At 45.5% G+C, this 20,020-nt stretch overlaps 1 long non-coding RNA gene across 1 annotated transcript; it reads left to right on the top strand.

Moving 5' to 3' along the window:
- Window positions 1–4,465: 4,465 nt before the first annotated feature.
- On the top strand, window positions 4,466–19,820 carry LOC144334520 (uncharacterized). Its single transcript, XR_013404487.1, has 2 exons — window positions 4,466–4,518; window positions 19,427–19,820. It is a non-coding gene; the product is annotated as an uncharacterized LOC144334520 (long non-coding RNA).
- Window positions 19,821–20,020: the final 200 nt, after the last annotated feature.

Raw genomic sequence — 20,020 nt, 5'->3', positions numbered from 1 at the left:
TATAATTTATTTAGCACATTTACTAACATACATTATGAACTCTCTATAAATATTAGCTAAAACCTTATGTCTAATTTTTGTGGTTAGTCCTATGATTATCCCCATTTTCGGGAAGAGGAAACAGGTAAAGGTATTGCTCACGGCCACACAGCCAGGAAGTAGCAGAGCTGGGATTGAATCTGGACTGCCTGACTCTAAACCCCACTCTGCTGGTTCCCACATTTAATTTGGGGCTGTGTGTGGCTCCTCTGAGCTTCCTTTAATATTCTCCAGGGGACCTTGGATCAACTTGGATCACTTCCTCAGGCCTTCCCCATCTGAATGCTTAGCCTCCTGCCCTCCAGAGTCCCCGACTCCTGCAGGTTTGGTTCTGGCAGGGACTGGCTGGGAAAGTCAGTGGTCATCAGGAAGCCACCAGTGACTCAGGGCCGTAAGAAGGTCCCAGGCCCAGCTCCCTCCTGCTACCACCTGGGGTTGAGACCCACCAGGAAATGGAGGCCAGAGCCACCTGGCCCTGGTCCCATCAAGAATGTCCATCACACTTAGCTGGGACCACTGAACTCAGGCCTTTCCTAAGGGTCTGTGAGGGGGAGAGGGGAGAGCATTTGAGAATTTCTCTCTCAGAGAGATTGTGGGCCCCCATCTGATTGGAAGGGAGTTGTGGGATGCATCTTGAAGTTGAGTTTCCATAGCAAGCTCTCTGTTTCTGCTGAGGCACAACTGGGCTCCCCAGAGCCTCAACGATGCTCTCAACCTGGCAGGGGCTGCCCTAGCCCTATCCTCCACTCCTCCCAGCCCATCCTGGGACACTAGGTGGGACTTAGTCACAGCCAGGGCCGAGCACTGCATGCCTGAAGATGGGCTCAGGTGGGTGAACTGCCTCTGTGAACTTTAGTGGGGCTGGGGGCCCATCATCATATTGACAACTAGACATCTCTGCACCTTCAGGCATGCAATGCTCAGCCCTGGCTGTGACTAAGTCCCACCTAGTGTCCCAGGATGGGCTGGGAGGAGTAGAGGATAGGGCTAGGGCACCCCCTGCCAGGTTGAGAGCATCGTTGAGGCTCTGGGGAGCCCAGTTGTACCTCAGACCGCCAGGCTGCAGCTGAGGGTTGTGCCAGTCCCAGAGGTGACAGCAGCGTATCCATGGTGTACCTGGGCCTGGGCAACCTGGAGAAAGCTCTGTGCCCCCCAAAGGGCTGGAAAAGTTTGGGCCACTGTGGAGAAAGTTGTGGGCCGCATGGGAAAAAGTTGTAGCTCCTCAAACTTTTCTCACTGTGAGCTCATGGCTCTCTGTCCCTCAGGTCAGTTGAGTGATTTGCCAACAATTAGGCCATAATGAGCTGGACCTCAGGAGCCTGAGAGCCTCCCAGAGGTACTTGGACTCAGCAGGACACCTGGGGCCCAATTACAGCAGCCTGGGCTGATGCCAGGTCCAGCTGCGGCCTGAGCCCCAAGGAGATGGGCCTGCCCCACGTGCCCACTTTGCTCGCATGGCTGAACTTTTAATGAGTAGAAATGGCTACTTCTCTTACTTGCTAGTAGCCCAGGCATGCCACCTGGGTCCTGCCTGCTCACTCCTTAAAGAACCAGCAATTTCTAAAATATGACTTGCTGCAGTTTAAGTGATCAGCCAATCAACAGGTTACGTGGGGTCTAGACGCTGCCCCACTGTGCGACCCTGGACTGAGTCCCAGGCCTCTCTTGGTCTTAGTTCTCAGCGATAATAATCACAGGCTTGGCGTGAGGCCCAGATGAAAATAACACAAACTGTAAAGTGCTGGTTCCTTTCAAATGATCATTATTGTCCTTAATTATTGCATCATATTAGCCTGGCCAGGACCTTGACTCTCACCCTCACTCCTGGTGAATGACAGCCCGCTCTGACCCGGGTGCTCAGAGGAAGCTGCATGGCCCCTCCTGGCTCTGCTGGCCACTGGCCTGCCCTCTGCTCCAGGCTAGGATGGCCTAGCAACCACACTGTTTATAGGTCTCTCTCGGCTCAACTACCTTTTTTTTTCTCTTGCTCTGTTAACACCCTAGGCCTACAGACGGGCACCACTGACAGTGTTAAAAGCCCTGATATTATCAAGTCCAGTCCTTACTGCATAGATGGGAAACAAAAGCCCAGGGAGAAGCAGGGCCTGAGCTGCAACTCCTTCCTTTCCCAGGGCTTAGTCACAAGAAGGCTTCATGTGTATGCAGTACTTTAGCGTCGTCTGGCCTTCTTGGCAGCCCTGTGAGGGTTGGTAGGCTGGCACCCATCTGTCCACTCACTTATTATGCCTAAGCTTGCAGATTCTAAAGCCAGACTGACTGGGCGGACATTCTGTCTCCACTGTTTACTAGGCATATCTCTGTGCCTCAGTTTCCTCAAATGGGAAAACACTAGTAATTACATCATATGATTGTTGTATTAAATGAGTTAGAATTCATGTGAAATGTTTTGAACTGGGCCTAGTGCAGGCTCTCAATAATTAATATCAGCTATCCTTCTGGTTATCATTCAGTCATTCAGTCAGCAAACATTTATTGAGCTCCTACTGTGTGCTGAGCTTGGTAGTGCTAGAACCTGGGGATATAGCAGTGAAGAAGACCGATCTTTGAAGCTCAATTTTGTGAAGGTGAGGGAGACAGACACATCAAGCCATAATTTCAAGACCAAGGATTTGGTAGGCTCAGGTGGGGGATAAGCAGGGGAATACAGCGGAGGGGCCTTGATCCTGTCTAGGGGGAGGGAGGCACAGTCAAGGAAGGCTTCTCAGAGGAGGCAGAAGTGGAGGTAGGCATTGGGCCCTGTGTTAAGTGCTTTATATCCACAATGTTAGTCTATCCTCACACAAACCTGTGAGGTAGATGAGGGTCTCTTTTTACTGAAGAGGAAACCGATGGTTAAGTTACTTGTCTAAGGTCAGTCAGCCAGTAAATTATTGGGTCAGGATCCAATCCAGGGTTGTCTAACCCCATATTTTGTCCCTTTTCTTTTCCTATGGGGGTGTTTGTGGTGGTGGTTATGATGGACAGATGGGGGAGGAGGTCTTACACAGACAGGAGGCACTCACAGGAAATTCTGGCTTTGCTGATGAGGGTGCAAACCTGGGGTTTTCTTTCCGTGGCTAGTACAGAGGCCGGATACCACAGTGGGTACCAGGACAGGCCCTGCCTCTGGCTGCCTGGGTTCCAACTCGCTTACTATCAGTGTGGTCTAGAGCAAGTCGCTTAACTGCTCTGTGCCTCAGTTTCCTCCTCTGTACAATGGGGATAAAGATAATGGCAAGTACTTGTGTAGCACTTGTAAGGGCTTTCTTTTAAGGATTTTACATCTATTATTCATAGGATCCTCAGATTCTATGTCTTTTTTCCTCAGGTGGCCATAATACCTCGGTAGTTTTAAGGAATAAATTCATTAATATACGGAAGGTACTTAGAACAGTGCTTGGCACATAGGCAATGCTCAGTAAATGTTAGTTATTCTTATTTAGCACCACGGAGTGGAGTCCCAGGAGGCTACGGACAGAATTCCTAAAAATAATGAAGACGATTATGATAACACTAGCAACAATAAACATATCCTCATAGTTTTACAGCACTTTTTAGGGTACAAAGACTTCCACAGCTATTGTTTCATCTGAGACTGAGGAGACAAGTGTGTCTAAAAGTGTACACAGAGAACACTTTTTATAAAGACATTCTTATTAGATCCTGTGGGATGTCTTTTTAAAAAGTGTTCTCTGTTCAAATAAGTTTGGAAAACACTGAATCAAACCAAGTTAAATGGTTTTCTTCTCGGAGAGACTCAAACTCACTAAACTCAGTTGTCAGAACCCACAAAAGCAGAGGGAAGTACAACATGCAGTGTTTCCCCAAATTATTTGGCCATGGAATCCCTTGTTCTGAGGAGTTGTGACTCCTGGAAGACACTTCCTCAAACACAGGGGTAGGCCGGGCGTGGTGGCTCATGCCTGTAATCCTAGTGCTTTGGGGGGCTAAGGTGGGAGGATCACTTGAGGCCAGGACTTTGAGACCAGCCTGGGCAACACAGAGAGACCCTGTCTGTACCAGAAATAATTTAAAAAGAGAAAACACTGGGGTAAAGAGCTTTGGCTTTGTCACTGGCTGTGTGCCTTCAGGTCAAGTCATATGAACCTAGGCCTCAGTTTTCCCATACGTAAAATGGGAATAAAAGTACACTCATGATGGGGCCATCACAGTGTTATAAGAACTAAATGAGGTCACTGGAGTAATGTACACAGCCTAATTCCTGGCAAATGGACAATAAACGTTAGATTATTATCGCCACGACACCCCTATGAAATAACACTATTATTCTCCCCACCCGGATGGGGAGCTCAGTGGGTAGCTCCGGGGCCCTTCACTTTAGTGTGTCAGTGGAGCACCCTCACATCCCAGGCTGGGCGCCAGGGGGCGACTGGCTCTTTCCCTCCCCTCCCCACTCCCTTTTAGATGGATGAGGCCTCCGTTCACTGAAGGCCCCAGGCAGGAGGCGGCCACACCCGGGTTTTTGGAGGGGCGGGGAAGGGCGCGTTTGGGGAGGGCACTGGGAATGGGCTGGGCTGACGCCCCTCTGTGCCCAGCCCGGTCCTCTATGGCGACTTCGCCGCGGGGCAGTGCGGGGAGGCACCCCGTGTACAGCTCGTGGGGGCTTCCGCTGACAGGCTGGCAGGGACCGGGAGAAGGGCGGCGGCGGAGCAGGCAGCGGGCTGGTGTGGGGCCTGGGGCACCGCAGAGCCTGCGCTGCGGCGGCGGCGGCGGCGGCGGCGGCGGCAGCGCGACAGGTTGCCATGGCCCGGCTGCCGCAGCTGCCCTCCTTAGGGTCTCGTTAGCTCTGTTCGGTTAGCCACCGCCGACTTGGCCCCAGGGACTCCGGCGACCTAGCAAACAGCCGCCGCGCGCTGACGAGGCCCGGGGGAAGAGGGGGGGCAGACCGGATGGCGCAAGAGAGTGCCAGGCCGCGGGGACTTGCCGCAGAGACCGAGGACGCCCCAGCCAGGTGCGCCGCCCATCCGCGGCCTCGCGGGGGCGCCCGAGTCCACGGAATGAGCCCAGCGGGGGCAGCCTGCAGTAGTCGAGCGCTGCAGCGCGACTCTGACCGTCGCTCGCTGATCTCACCGCCCGGGCCTGAGCTGGGGCTGGGGTGGGTGCCATCAAGGAAAGCACAGTTGATCTGCAAGTTAGTGGGCGGAGAGTCAGTAGGGAGGGACCGCGGGGCCGCGCTGGTCCTGATTCTTCCTCACTCAGCTATTTTAATAGCAACGAAATATTGAAGGAGTGCTCTGAGGCTGATACAGCTATAGGAAAAGGTCTTGGGCCTTCAGATTTTTGAATGCTTTGTATTTTTCAACTTTATTATCTGGCAACAGTCTTTAAAACTCAATGACCAATTCCAGTTCTAGCCTTAAACCCAGTTAATCCTTGACTATGAAAGCACCATCCTAAAGTCTACTTTCACTTGTTAGCTGCGTCTGTGGAAGTAGCCGAGGGTCTCAGGTAGTGCAGTAGCTCTCTGAATAGCCTCTCTTTCCTGAGAAAGGGAGCCTCAGCTGCTGTGCGGACCAGGCCTGGTGGGAGCGTGCGCTCACTGCTTAATAGAGCGGGGCTGTGCTTGTGAGGTCCCTTTGGCCTAAACTGTCCAGGATCTGCTGCCTGCTTTTCCTTTTTGTTGTATCGTTATTGCCTTAGCCCAGAAAGCTATGATGCTACCTGCCTGCAAATAGCTCATCTTTACTGAATACCCGAGTCCTCACCCCTTTTATACTGTGCTGCCTCTGGACTGTGATGCCTGATGCTTGTGTGGTCAGACTGCATTGGCAAGAGATCTCTTCCTTGTCTTATAAGGGCACTAATCCCATCATGAAGGTCCCACCCTCTTGACCCAGTCTGAACCTAATTACCTCCCAAAGGCCCCACCTTGTAATACTACATTGGGGATTCTGGCTTCGGCATAGGAATTTTGGGGGCACAGAAACTTTTAATCCACAAAAGATGGATTCCTGACAATAGTAACCACTCCCCATCAACCCCTGAGTGCTCATAGTCAGGGTCACGTTAGACTGGAGTGGTATAGAGAAGACTTCACCACTGTTTAGAAAAAGGCAAGAAAACTTAGCTAAAAGGGAAGTTTCTGGTCCCAAGTTTCTGGTACCTCCCTGACTCTTTAAAATGCTGTATTTTATAAAGTGTTTTCTATTTCCCTTCCAGATGTGCAGGCCAACCTCAAGGTGTGGGTTGCTTGGATTACAAAGGAACTTGAATTCTTTCATGTTTTTGTTTAAAGTATCATTAACATCATCTGAAGCCAAGATTGGCTGCTTTTGAGGACCTCTTCTGAACCCTGTACTAGGATGATAACTCTGAAAGAGACTGTTCTTAGGAAAGTCTGGTTTTGGGACCTTGCTAGCCATTTTGGAATTAGGGAATGAGGTGTATTCGTATGAGCAGCAGCACTTTTGTGGCTGTCAGGCAGAGATTGTCCTTTCTTTTTTCCTTTATAAGTCACCCAGCCCAAATTGTTAGCAGGCAGATATTTTTATAGGGGGAGTGGGAGGCAGTTCCCAAGTCCCCTGTCCCTCTCTGCACCTAGTCTACCCTCTAAGATTGCAACCATCATTGTATCTTCTTATACATTACAATGCAGTAAACTTGGGCACATTGAGCACCAATCATGGCCGCTGTGTTCCTGAAGGTACAGAGGTGGCACTGGGGCCAGGTTGCTGTCTGGAAAATGTCAGCCACTTTGGTGGAACTGCCCTTCCAACACCACCTCCCCCGCTGCCCCCCCACAAAAAAAACCAAGACAAATAGAGCAAACAAAACCACTTCTCCACGTAGACAGACTTGCAGGTCTGCTCGTGGTGACCCTCTCTTTAGCCTACATTGTTTCCAAGGCCTTCAGCTGGCCTATTGCATGCTAAGGGCCCACACCTAGGCAGGAGCTAAAAAGAGAGGCTTTTCTCTTGCTCAGGGGAGGAGGGTGTGTCCTGGGTTTGCAGAGGTAGGCTTCTTGTCTATCCTGCTGAAGAAAACAAACTAGACAGGAGTCAGATGTGGGCTGTACCTTCTTGCTCAGTCTCAAATTCACCGTGGCCTTGGGAGGATCAGTTCTCCATCCTTATTAGTATCTTGGGTGGAATAATCCTTAGGGAATCTTTCAAGTATTGAGTGCCCCTACACCCCCACCACCTTCTGCAACCAGGCCTAGGTGAGGCAGGAAGGAAGAAAAGAAAGTCTAGGTACAGAGTGTGTAGTATGCCTCACACTACAGCCTGCAGGAAGGCCTTGGATAAGAAAGGCTGAGTGATATACCAGGGGGTAGGACAGAACAGAGTGGGGTTTGGGTGGGAAGATGACCTGATTCAGGTTCTCTCAAGGCTTTACAGAGGTGGGAGCAGGGCCATGGGTGGGTTGGCTACAGTGTCCCTGCCAAAAGGGAATACTTGTTGCTACAAACTCAGCTCTTGTGGCAAGGCTCATATGAACTTGTGGCCATGAAAGTGTAAGTAGGGTAGAAATACGAAGAAGGGACAGGCACTTGGTCATGGCCAAGGCTGGAGTGTCGTTAATGTGTGGCGGTTGAGGAAGCCGGCCACAGGATGGTTGGATGGCTCATTCTACAATCCTGTGCCCTGGGAGCCCCTCATGTGGGAGACAGGTGGTAGATGTCAGGAAGAGCTCCAGGTGGGAAGGGCAGGCTTGATAGACTATGTGTCAGGTAGAGCAGGGCCAGTTACTAAAATACTGAAACACTAGGTGTCATTTGGAAATGGCTGAGGCCCCAGGCTCCCTGAGGCCCCCAGCCACCTTGGCCCTGGAACCCTGCTGGTGCTCACTGGCCCATACACTGTCTGCCCAGTGTATTCCCTGGGCTCTGACCCTGGTCCCTATGTGTCCTCTTGACCAGGGTGTGCACCTGGACCTCGGTGGGAACTCACTTTCCCAGGGACAGTGCTGGAATCCCCATATACACTTCTGGCCCAAGGCTGTGTCTGCTGGACGGTGCCTCCCAGCATCACTGTCCCGTGGTGGCTTGTGGGAACCCTGCCTGCACTGTGAATGATATTAGTTGTTATGCATGTTGACAATCACCCCTGTAAAGGAAGGGGACAGTAGCGTGAAGATTTCTGCTCTGGGCGCCTCTTCACAGTGGGGACAGAGGGCAAAATCTGGCAGGCCTGCAGTCTTCCTCAGCTATAGTGAAGAGGGTCGTGAGTGCCAAATCCAGCCCATAGGAGATCCCAGAGGAGACTCTGGCGACCCCTATGCCAGAGGGCAGGCCCATGAGTACAGTTTCTTACCCTCCTTCCTTCACCAGACTTGGCACAGGTGCCCGCCTCACTCCTGGGAGCCGAGTCCTACTGGGAGCTCGCTCCTGCCAAGGCTGGGATCCAGTTCCCCCTCTCCCCTCTGTGGGCACTTGGCAGGCTGAAGTCCCTGCTTCCCTCTGCCAGTTCCTGCCAAAGCTAATCTCCCTGCGGCCTGTTCCTGGCAGTGGCTGCACGTGGATGTCTGTGCCAGGCAGGCCTGCTTCCATCGCTGGCATGGACCCCATTTCCCAAGAATCCTTTTTGGGTGGCACAATCCCAGGCAGAATTCTCCTGGGAGGTTCCTGAGTGCCTCCCTTGCTGGTTCGGCACCTGATCATGCTCCCGGATTCCCCGGAACTCCTCCGGTGTCTGCAGGGTGCTTTTCAGCTCACAAAGCACTTTCATATTTTATCTCATTGGATGCTCAGCAGCCCCTCAAACAGCAAGTGGTGCCCTTGAGCCTGCAGGGCCCTGGAGTGGGCAGATTTCCTGAACCATGTGCTCTGACTCTGCCTTTGGGCCAGTGGAGAGGCCTTTGTGAGTCTTCAGGTTCTCAGTGGGGCAGGTGGCAGTTCAGTAGGAGGTGGCCTCGGGACTCCTCTTCTGGGGAAGCTGTCAGAGAGGTGTCATGAGACTATGTAGCCTCTTGTGGCCCCTGGTCCCCTGATCAAAAACCAGTAGGAAAAGTTTCTTAGAAGAGAAAGAGCTTTCGGGTTAATCTGCAGGGGCAGTGAGAAAGGGTTGGGGAGGTTGGGGCCCCAGCACAGCTGGGCCACGTGGATGCGATCTTGGCTTAGAGTGGGCACAGGAAGCTATGTGATGAAAGGGAGGCCTCTAGGGAGGAATCTGGGTACAGGGGATGGGGCTGGAATCAGCTACCTGGTCCGTAAGTTGTGTTGTTAAATTTGGAGAAAAACTGTTTTCCAAAAATGGAGGCAAATTGAAGTTTGTAAGAGCTAGTGAACAAGCCATGCCTTCTTGGTGGTTTGGTGCAAGCCATTTTCCATGCAGGCCATTTCATCAAGACTCAGTGGTAATTTGGGATCACCTTGGCTCTCCCAGCTTGGCTGCCTGTTGCTGTCAGTGGGTCTGGGGAGCTTCAGGGCTGCGGAGGGCTTGGTGGTGTGGGAGTCCTTCCTCAGGGCTGGTGTGTCCTTTGGGGGTCTGGAGCATACTTCCGGGAGACAACCTCTCTTCCTCCTGTCACCTCTGCTCCTCCCTCAGCCTCCCTGTGTTCCTTTAGGCAGGGGGCGTGGGAATCATTTCTTCTGAAGCTACTGATGTTCTCAATTTGAGAGAGGGGAATAACATGGTGTGGCCTGAAGTTAGTAGCCCAGAGGCTGAGGGCTGTGGCTCTGGCAGGTGCTGGTGTCCAGGGTTCGAGGAAGACTCCAATGCCCAGAGGACTCTCATGAGGTGACTGGGAGCAGATTGTAGTGGGGGTGACAGCTCAGAGGGGAAGACGGGATTGTCAGGACACAGTTCTTTGCTGGAAGAGACTTCCCTTCCATGGGGTGGTGAGTCCAAGTGAGACCTTGGTTCCTTTCCCTGGGCAGAATCCTCCCTTCCATTGAGATTATCCTAAAGGTTCACCCCACTGACTCCTAGTGTCCTTTTTCATGGTAAGGAAGTCTGATTGGCCTTTGGCTTGGCTGACCTGAGTCACTTCTTCCAGAGCTGTCCTCATGCTGCAGCCACTGCTGTCCCACAGCAGCTGTGGGACATCCTTCAGCTACAGATCCTCCCATTCCCCTCGTCTTCCCCGTCTGTGTGCGTGCACACTTCTGTGTGTGCAGGTTTGAGGTAGGCTTGGTCTGCGACTGCGGGGGCCACGGGCAGTTGAATTCAGTCTGGTCATGCCACAGAATTATTTACACTGAAAGCCTAAAACCCTCTAGCGAAAGGTTAGATCTTTAAGTCAGACTTGTTTGGCAGGTCAGTGAGATGACAGGGAGGTTTGAGACCTGAATTGGGGGATGGGGTACAAAGAAGTCGTGGCTGTTTTTGGATCTAAGGCCTCTGTAGGGAGGTGAGATCCAGACCGGGTAGAGGCTGGTGATTCTTCTCAAGCCAAGTCTGTGCCAGGCCCTATTGTGGCTGTGGAGGAGCATAATTAAAACTCTGTGCTTTCCAGGACTTGAAGTCTGTGCACTGCCCTTACTATGATACTCAAACAAAGGAATGAAAGTTCCTCTCCCAGGTCCATGATTCAGAGGGCTCTTAGGGGTATGTGTGTAGGAGGCAGTTTGCTGCTCATGCAGACATTTGGAGAAACTCTGGTTCCACCTCTTCACCCCCACACCGGCATCCAGGAAGACATATGGGCAGACTGGTGCGGGCCAGCAGGTGCGGGGATGCTTCTTTGCTGTGAGCTTCTGCCAGGTGTTAGGGAAATCACTGTGTCCAGCTGCCCCAGAACTGGGTGTCCTTTAGATTTACCAGAACTTTCTGACTACAAAGACTTCCTGCTTATTGTTTTGATTCTTAGGATTATAATATTATTTTTGCTTTCAATGCTCACACCCCTAGTCTGAATCTGGGGCTGCTTCTCACCACTGCCAGCCTCGAGGCAGAGAAGGCAGGCTCCTCTCCCATTTGTGCTCCCTCTAAATGGTTGCATAGGTACTCGCTTGCAGAAGCATTACTACCAATAGTGGAAAAATGAGATGGGGTGGGCAATTTACTTTTATTTTTATTTTATTTGAGACAGGGTCTTACTCTGTCACCCACACCCATGCTGGAGTGCATTGGTGTGATCACAGCTCCTGGGCTCAAGTGATCCCCTTGCCTCAGGCAATTTAAAAAAAATGTCACATTTGATTGGCCAGGAACCTCCCCTCCGACCCCCACAACGACCTACCCAGCATTTACTCCTGAGCCTGAGGACGCTTCCGGCATACCAGCCCCTCTGCTGTCCTGAAAACCTCACCTCCTGGAAGCTGGATCCTCCCTGATTCAGGGCCCAGCACAACATGGGAAAAATGGAACAGCGCGGCCCACTGTATTTGGAGGCCTCTCTCCTCTGTTTTATTCTGGGCCCCTTGAGCAGGACTTACCTCAGAGCCAGTCTTCCTTGGCTGACTCAAAGGGACAAACTCTTGGGTCAGTCCTGAGGACAAGGAATAGTGGGTGGGGTGAGGAAGGGGCTGGCAACAACTGGAGTGTGTCTGGCCACAAGCTAGACCGTGGCTGCAGCTGACGGCCATCCTCAAGCTGGTGCCAAAGCTGCCCTTCTGCCCAGGTTTCCAGAGATTCTCTAGCTAGTTCTCTTCTCTATTCTTTGGAAGATTTACTGCCTTATTCCACTCCTTTAGTGGTTATCCTACAATTTCCCACATTTTTCTTTGACTTAAATAAGTAAAATCTTTACTCCTTTTCCTGAACCATTCAAGGAACTTGGGTTATTTTAACTTTACTTTCCTCCTGCCTTACATGATTTTCTTCTAAAAACTTAATTTTATTTACAATTTCAGAGTTATAGAAAATTTGTAAGAGTTGGTATACAGTATTTCTATATATCCCCTCTGAAGTTCCATATATATTAATATTTAACTACATATACCTTATAATTCCTTCCCTCCACCAGCATCATTTTTTTCTGAACTATTTGAGACTGATCTACATATATGTGCTGTGTTACCTCTAAATATATTCTTGTGTATTTCCTAAGAAATAAAAATATTCTCTTATAAAATTATCACACAATTAATCTAAAGCAGGTAATTAAGAAGATACAATGCTATAATCTAATTTACAAACCTTATTCAAATTTCACTAAATGTCTTAGTTATGTCTTTATAACCAGAGAAGGAAAAAATACATATTTTTCTTGTCCAGGATTTAATCTAGAATCACATGTTACATTTAGTCATTTCTAGTCTTCTTTAAGCCAGTTTTTCTTGGTCTTTCTTTCACTTTTCTTTTTTGAGGGGTACAGGGCAATTATTTTGTAGAATGAACTTATTTGGGTTTGTCTGATGTTTCCTCATGATTAGATTCCAGTTATGTATTTTTGGCAGAAATGCCACAGAGGTGATATTGTGTCCTTCTCAGTGCATAGTTATCAGGAGGCACATGATGTTGATTTGTCTCACTCCTGGAGGTAATAACTTTGGTCACTTGGATAAGGTGGTGTCTGCCAGGCTTTGTCTGCCATTGCAAAGTTAATATTTTCACTTGGTAATTAAACTTGCAGAAATACTTTGAGATGATATAAATATTCTGTTTCTCATCAGACTTTACCACTAAATTTTAGCATCCTTTGATGATTAGTGTTTGAGGTATAATGGTTGTAAAATGGTGAATTTTCGGCTTCCATTATTTCTCCTACATTTATTAGTTGTTACTCTACTGTAAGGAAGAAGAGTTTTCCTCCCTCCCTCCCAATCCATTCATCCATCCATCCTTCCATCCATCCATCCATCCATCCATCCATCCATCCATCCATCCATTCATCCATCCATCCATTTATCCATCTACCCACCCACCCATCTTCCATTCAGTCAGTCTGGATTCATAGATATTTATTTTATTTAATGAGTTATGCTTTGTTACTAGCATTAGTGATTTTGATGATCAAAATTAGTCCCAGATTAGTCCTGTGAGAGCTCCTCCAAGTTGATTCCTGTGTCTTTTTGACACACTGCTATCACTCTTTGAGCATTTCCTTACTTTCTGTTACTACAAGATATTCTAGACTCATCTTGTACTTTCCTAGCTCAAACCCTGTAATCTGTTATTTTTCTAAGAAACCATGATTCCTTTTAGCAGAGAATTGTGTATAAAAACAAACCAAGACCTGGAATAGGTCTGTTCATTGCCACAGTGTTGTTATTTCTAGGCCCTGTCATACATACACATGTGGATGTAGTATATGTATTATGTAAATAAACACACACACACACAGACACACACACATATCCATTCTTCTGTCTACCTACCTACTTACCTACCTATCTTTCTTAAAAACCATGAGTTCATACTGATACTGCCAATTCCAATCCAACGCTCTAGGGTTCATTTTAACCTTCTCCCTTTCCATATATCTAATTTCCTTCTCCAACAGTGAAAAACCTGGTTTCAGTTACCCACAGTATATTCACTTATTTGCTTGATTCTAGAATATACAGAATGTAGTTTCAGAATTGTTAACCCATGCTGGTGTGGCAAACAAATCTGTTAAACAGAGTTCGATATGTGCTGCAGTCTTTTTGCCCTAGCCTGAGAATACAGAGGCAAAGTACTGGTTCAAAACTTCCATTATCACCCCCTACCTAAACCGTGTTTTGTCATTCACTTAACCTACAGTTCGGTTCATTTGCTTCCGTATGTATTCAATGCTAGAGTTTCCTCTTTTTATCCTTGTTGATTGTATTTACTAAAAAAACTGAGTACATGAAACATCAACATGGTTCTAAAAGTCAGAACAGATCTGTACAAAAACATGAACTCAGAGAAGTGTCACTCCCCTTCATCATCTCTACCCTGCTCCCACCATCTTATTCTTTTCACTCATTAGGCTAAAAAAAGACATCAGAGAAAAATATATCCTAATATGTTGAGTTTATTTGGGAGTAAACAAAAAGGATTATAATCTGGGAAGCACAGCTATAGCAAGCCATAGGTACAGGTACATCAAGCCAAAGGTTAAAGGGAAATTTTTACTGGCAAGGAGAAGTTATGTAAGCTGCTTGAAGACAGAGTTCATTTGTTCTGGAGGCTCAAAGCTAGAATTAGCATGAGTTCATTGGTGGAGATGCCGTTGCTAGGCAAGTGTTCTTTTGAGAGCATCTTATCAGAATTGCTACAGTCCTAAAGAATGTGTAGTGATAAACCTGGTCATAGAAATATGTGCATACATGTAAAATGTAGATCATGAAAAGCATGAGATGTATAAAAGATGAAGGAATTTCTCATGGAGTTATTTTAGAAAGTCCTTGAAATAGTCCTTATCTCAGAAGCAAAACTGTGCTCCTTTGTGTGTTCCTGGCTCCAGTTTGCTTGGGTCTGACAAATGTGACTTTATCTTGCTATCTGCAACTTTAGTCACTCCATTTCCACCCACACCTGTATGGAACCAGATTCGTTAATTTCTGGGTTTCCTTTCCTAAGTTTCTTTTTGTATAGTTGTGCAGACAAATATATATTTTCTTATTCCTCCTTCTTTCTTGCACAAAATGTGGCATACCATAAACACTTCCTCACACTTTGCTTTTTAAATTTAACAGCATATCTTGGAAGCCATACTATATCAGTTTATAGATGTCATCCTCATTCATTTTTATAGCTGCAGACTATCCCATTTAATGATGTACCATAGTTCATTCAACCATTTTCCTATGTAAAGTCATTTTGGTTGTTTCTAGTATTTTTCAATTATAAATACTGCTACCATGAAAATCCTTAAACATGTGTGTTTTTGTATATATTTGAATATGTATTACCAGGATAAATTACAGTAAGGAGGAAAAGCCTATGCCATTTTGTTAGATATTGTCAAATTCTCCCCCATTAGGGTCATACTAATTTCCATTCCCATCAGAAATGCTTCAGTGTCTATTTTCTTCAAGTCTTGCTAACAGAATGTGTTAGTGTATGTCTACATTTTTGCCAATCTGCTAGGTGAGAGATAATATGTCAGTGTTATTTTAATTTGCATTTCTCTTATTATAGTTGAGGCTGAATGTTGTTTCACATGTTTAAGGGACATTTTAATTCTTTTTTTCAGTCAATGGTCTATTTATGTCTTTGATCATTTGGCCATTTTTCTATCAGGTTTTTGACACTTTCTTCCATCAAGTTAAAAAAGTTATTTATACATTAGAGATATTACACATATATCTGTGTTATATATTACTGATCTTTTCTCTCAGTGTGTAATTTATTTTGGGATTTTTTTTTTTTCCCTACAGAGTCTCATTCTGTCATCTAGGCTGGAGGGCAGTGGAGCAGTCTTGGTTCACTGCAACCTCCCTCTCCCAGGTTCAAGCCATTCTCCTGCCTCAGCCTCCCGAGTAGCTGGGCACCACCACGCCCGGCTAATTTTTGTGTTTTTAGTAGAGATGGGGTTTCACCATGTTGGCCAGGCTGGTCTCAAACTCCTGACCTCAAGTGATCTGCTCGCCTCGACCTCCCAAAGTGCTGGGATTACAGGCATGAGCCACCACGCCTGGCTGGGATTTTTCTTGTTTTTTTTTTGAATAAAATAATTTTATTTTTATATAATAAAATAATTTTATTTTTATATAATAAAATTTATCGGTCTCTTATTGTTTTCGATGAGTTCACTTCCAGTAAATCCAGAAAAGTGAAATTGTATATGTGAACTTAATGTGAGTTTTAATAACCTACTTTTCAATTTTTCAGTATTTTAAATATTTCTTTAATGTTCTGGAAAAAATAGCCACTAGCAAATACAGGAATACATGTACACAGGGGCACACATTTTTCCTTTTCTCTCTGTCTCCAGTATGGGTCAGTGCAGCACTGAGCAGAGGCCTATGGCCCATCTCAGTCTTTCATTAGAGCCAGTAGCCAAAACATATCTGTCCAAGAGCTATGACAGCAGCAGCAAAGTTTGTGGAAGCCTCAAACAACTTAGTTCTAGAGTTTCCACCAAACTTAATGGTTCGCCATAGTGTACACCGTTTCACTGAGAGAAAACAGTCAGTATTTCTTGGTTATCCACCTCCTTAAGAGTTACAATAACGATAGCAAGCTATGGGAAAACTTCAACTTAATAGATTTAGTTCTGAGGCGTCCGCTAAACTTAGTGGTTCCCTATGCTCTACAGACTCTTATATTCACAGAATATCCTCACCACTTTTTGCTAGTTGTCTACCCTCTGTGACATATCATTGCCTCCCCCTTCACATACCACTGTCCAGTGTGGCAATATTCTACTCACAGCCACCTCCTTCTTTTACTTAAAAGAGGAGAACCCCATAATTGCTTTACCTCTGTTAAGGAACTACCATGCTCTTCAGATCTTTTTTTATTTTTATGTTTTAACTTTTTTAACATTTCGATAGTTTTTTGGGGAACAGGTGATTTTTGGTTACGTGGATAAGTTCTTCAGTGATAATTACTGAGATATACCCATTACCTGAGCAGTGTACACTGTACCTAATGTGTAGTCTTTTATCCCTCAACCCCTTCTCAACATCCCCCCTCGTCTTCACAGTCCCTTATATCATTCTTATACTTTTACATTCTTGTAGCTTAGCTCTCACTTATAAATGAGAGCTACAATATTTGGTTTTTCCATTCCCGAGTTTCTTCACTTAGAATAATGGTCTTCAACTCCACCCAAGTTGCTGCGAATGCTATTATTTTGTTCCTTTTCATGGCTAAGTAGTATTTCATGGTGTGTATCACATTTTCTTTATTTGTTTTTTGGTTGATGGACATTTAGGCTGGCCCCATATTTTTGCAGTTTTTGCAAATTGTGTTGCTATAAACGTATGTGCAAGTGTCTTTTTCATATAATGACTTCTTTTCCTCTGGGTAGATACTCAGTAGTGGGATTGCTGGATCAAATTGTAGTTCTACTGTTAGCTCTTTAAGGAATTTCCACACTATTTTCCATAGTGGCTGTACTAGTTTACATTCCCACCAGCAGTGTAGAAGTGTTCCCTGTTCACTGCATCCACGCCAACATCTACTGTTTTTTGATTATGGCCATTCTTGCAGGAGTAAGGGGGTATCTCATTGTTGTTTTAATTTCCATTTCCCTAATGATTAGTGATGTTGAGCATTTTTTCATTTGTTTGTTGGCCATTTGTGTATCTTCTTTTGAGAATTGTCTATTCATGTCTTCTGCCCACTTTTTGATAGGATTATTATTTTTTTCTCGCTGATTTGCTTGAATTCCTTGTAGATTCCAGGTATTAGTCCTTTGTCTCATGCATGGTTTGCAAATATTTTCTCCCATCCTGTGGGTTGTCTGTTTACTCTGCTGATTATTTCTTTTGCTGTGCTGAAGTTTTTTAGTTTAATTAGGTCCCATCTATTTTTGCCTTTATTGCATTTGCTTTTGGGTTCTTGGTCATGAACTCTTTGCTTAAGCCAATGTTTAGAATAATTTTACTGATGTTTTCTTTTAGAATTTTTATGGTTTCAAGTCTTAGATTTAAGTCTTTGATCCATCTTGAGTTGATTTTTGTATAAGGTGAGAGATGAGGATACAGTTTCTTTCTTCTACATGGTGTTCTTTCCCCACTTTATGTTTTTGTTTGCTTTGTCAAGGATCAGTTGGCTTTAAGTATTGGGTTTATTTCGCGTTTTCTATTCTGTTGCATTGTCTACGTGCCTATTTTTATTCCAGTGTCATGCTGTCTTGGTAACTATAGCTTTATAGTAGAGTTTGAAGTTGGGTAATATGCCTGCAGATTTATTCTTTTTGTTTAGTCTTGCTTTCGCTATGCGGGATCTTTTTTGGTCCATATGAATTTTAGGATTATTTTTCTAGTTCTGTGAAGAATGGTGATGGTACTTTGATGGGAATTGCATTGAATATGTAGATTGCTTTCAGCAGTATGGTCATTTTCACTATATTGATTCCACCCACCCATGATCTTGGGATGTGTTTCCGTTTGTTTGTGTTGTCAATAATTTTCTTTCAGCAGTGTTTTGTAGTTTTCCTTTTAGAGATCTTTCACCTCCTTGGTTAGGTATATTCCTGAAGTATTTTATTTTTTGGATACCCTTCATTTAATTGTTTATAGATGGTTCATACCTAAAAAGAAAAACTAAAAGTTGCGAATTATGTTATGCTATCACAGACTTGAATTTACCTTTAAACTTCTCAAAGAAACAAAATCTGTTCAGAAGGCTAAATTGCCTTCGTCCAGACATGCCAGCCAACAAAAGGTAAAAAACAAATACTTGTCCTGATGGTGGGTATGATTTTGGGTTGGCCCATGATTTTGAAATGCTTTAAAAACAAGGAGATTTTCTGACTGTTACAGGAATCCTTATAAAATGGACAGCAAATTAAGGAACCCTGAGAAGTTTTCCATTACCTAAAGAAATGGCCATGATAAATGTAGAATTTAGCAAAAGTGCTTCATGATATTACCCATAATACAAGAGATAAGTCTGCCATGATTTTTATTTATTTTTTATTTTTTAACTTGTATTTTAAGTTCAGGGGTACATGTGCAGGTTTGTCATGTAGGTGAACTCATGTCACGGGGGGTTGTTGTACAGATTATTTTGTCACCCAGGTATTAAGCCTAGTATCCATTGGTTACTTTTTCTGATCCTCACCCTCCTCCCACCCTTCACTTTCTGGTAGGCTCCAGTGTCTATTGTTCCCCTCTCTGTGTCCATGTGTTCTTATAATTTAGCTCCCATTTACAAGTGAGAACATGTGGTATTTGGTTTTCTGTTCCTGTGTTAGTTTGCTAAGGATAATGGCCTTCAGCTCCATCCATGTTCCTGCAAAGGACATGACCTTGTTCTTTTTTATTTGCCATGGTATTGAACCAACATTGGTAGTGGTAATTTTAGGAGGTTTCATTGACATTTCCAAAATATGTCAACCTGACAATGACACAATCCTGGCAAGATTTTAAGGATAGGTCATGGACAGGAACCGAAGTCTCACCGCCCCTGTGAACATCTCCAAATGTGCTATGAGTGCATTCTGGTTATTGTTGTTTATTCTCAGGGTTAATTGATGTTTTACCTTACTGGAGAGTAGTGGCTGTAGTGGTAGGAGCAAATTTGCTTAATTTTGTTGTATTTCTGACCTGGAGAATCCCAACTTATTTTGTAGTTAAGAGGAACACACATGTCACTGGTACTGTTACTCAGAATCTCTACTGATCTTTATCATCCACAAACTTCAGGGAAAAGACAGGACTAAAATTATAAAAGTATAATTATCAAAGCTCTCAAAACCCTCGAACTCCTAAGGCTTGAGGAGTGCTATTGGTGTTGATGGAAGTAAGACCAGTTTTCAGGACCAACAGGTGGCCACCTTTGGAATTCATAACAGGCTGCCTCACTACTTGCAATTCTAGATTTTACACTATGAGTACAAGCTGATATGACTCATTGCTGAAGGGTCCTCACAGCCACTCCAGCTTTATCACCAACAGGTAAACACTGCGTTTCTACAACAGCCACCTGTGCAGGCCCTGCATGCTCTGTAACTTGGGGATTTGGTCTTCTGAAAAGGGCACCAGAGAAAAACTGCTCTTAAGCCCCTGTTCACTGACACAGCAGTAGAACTCCAAGGTGTTGATCCTTGGATTCATGTTTTTCAACTTCAGAGACACACATCACTCCTTCCTGACCAATGGGCATCCATCCCACCAGGAGCTCCTAAGCCAAGAGATGTTAGAATCCTCCACAAGTGCTGACTGCAGAGGTTGGTAGCTTCTGCTCAAGATGACAGAACAAGATTAACTTTTGTATCCTTCAGCACCTTTTTTATTTTCCATCATCACACTTTGATACCCTCTAAAACATGAAAACACCCTCTAGAATGCTTATCCGATCAACTTGATCTTTGTCTTATTAATTTTGACCTCTGTCGTCTCCTTCTACCACTTAAGAAAAAGACAAAACTCCCTTGTGCATCTTTTTCAAACCACAGCTACTGCCCGGAATTTAACTAATTACTGACAAAATCTGGTATCACTTCACTTCAGACACTTCAGAAGGAAGTACAGGCCCTTTCTAGTACTTAA

The sequence above is a fragment of the Macaca mulatta genome, chromosome 14, assembly GCF_049350105.2.
Source record: "Macaca mulatta isolate MMU2019108-1 chromosome 14, T2T-MMU8v2.0, whole genome shotgun sequence".
Lineage (NCBI taxonomy): Eukaryota > Metazoa > Chordata > Mammalia > Primates > Cercopithecidae > Macaca > Macaca mulatta.
This window is presented reverse-complemented; position numbering and strand designations above follow the sequence as displayed.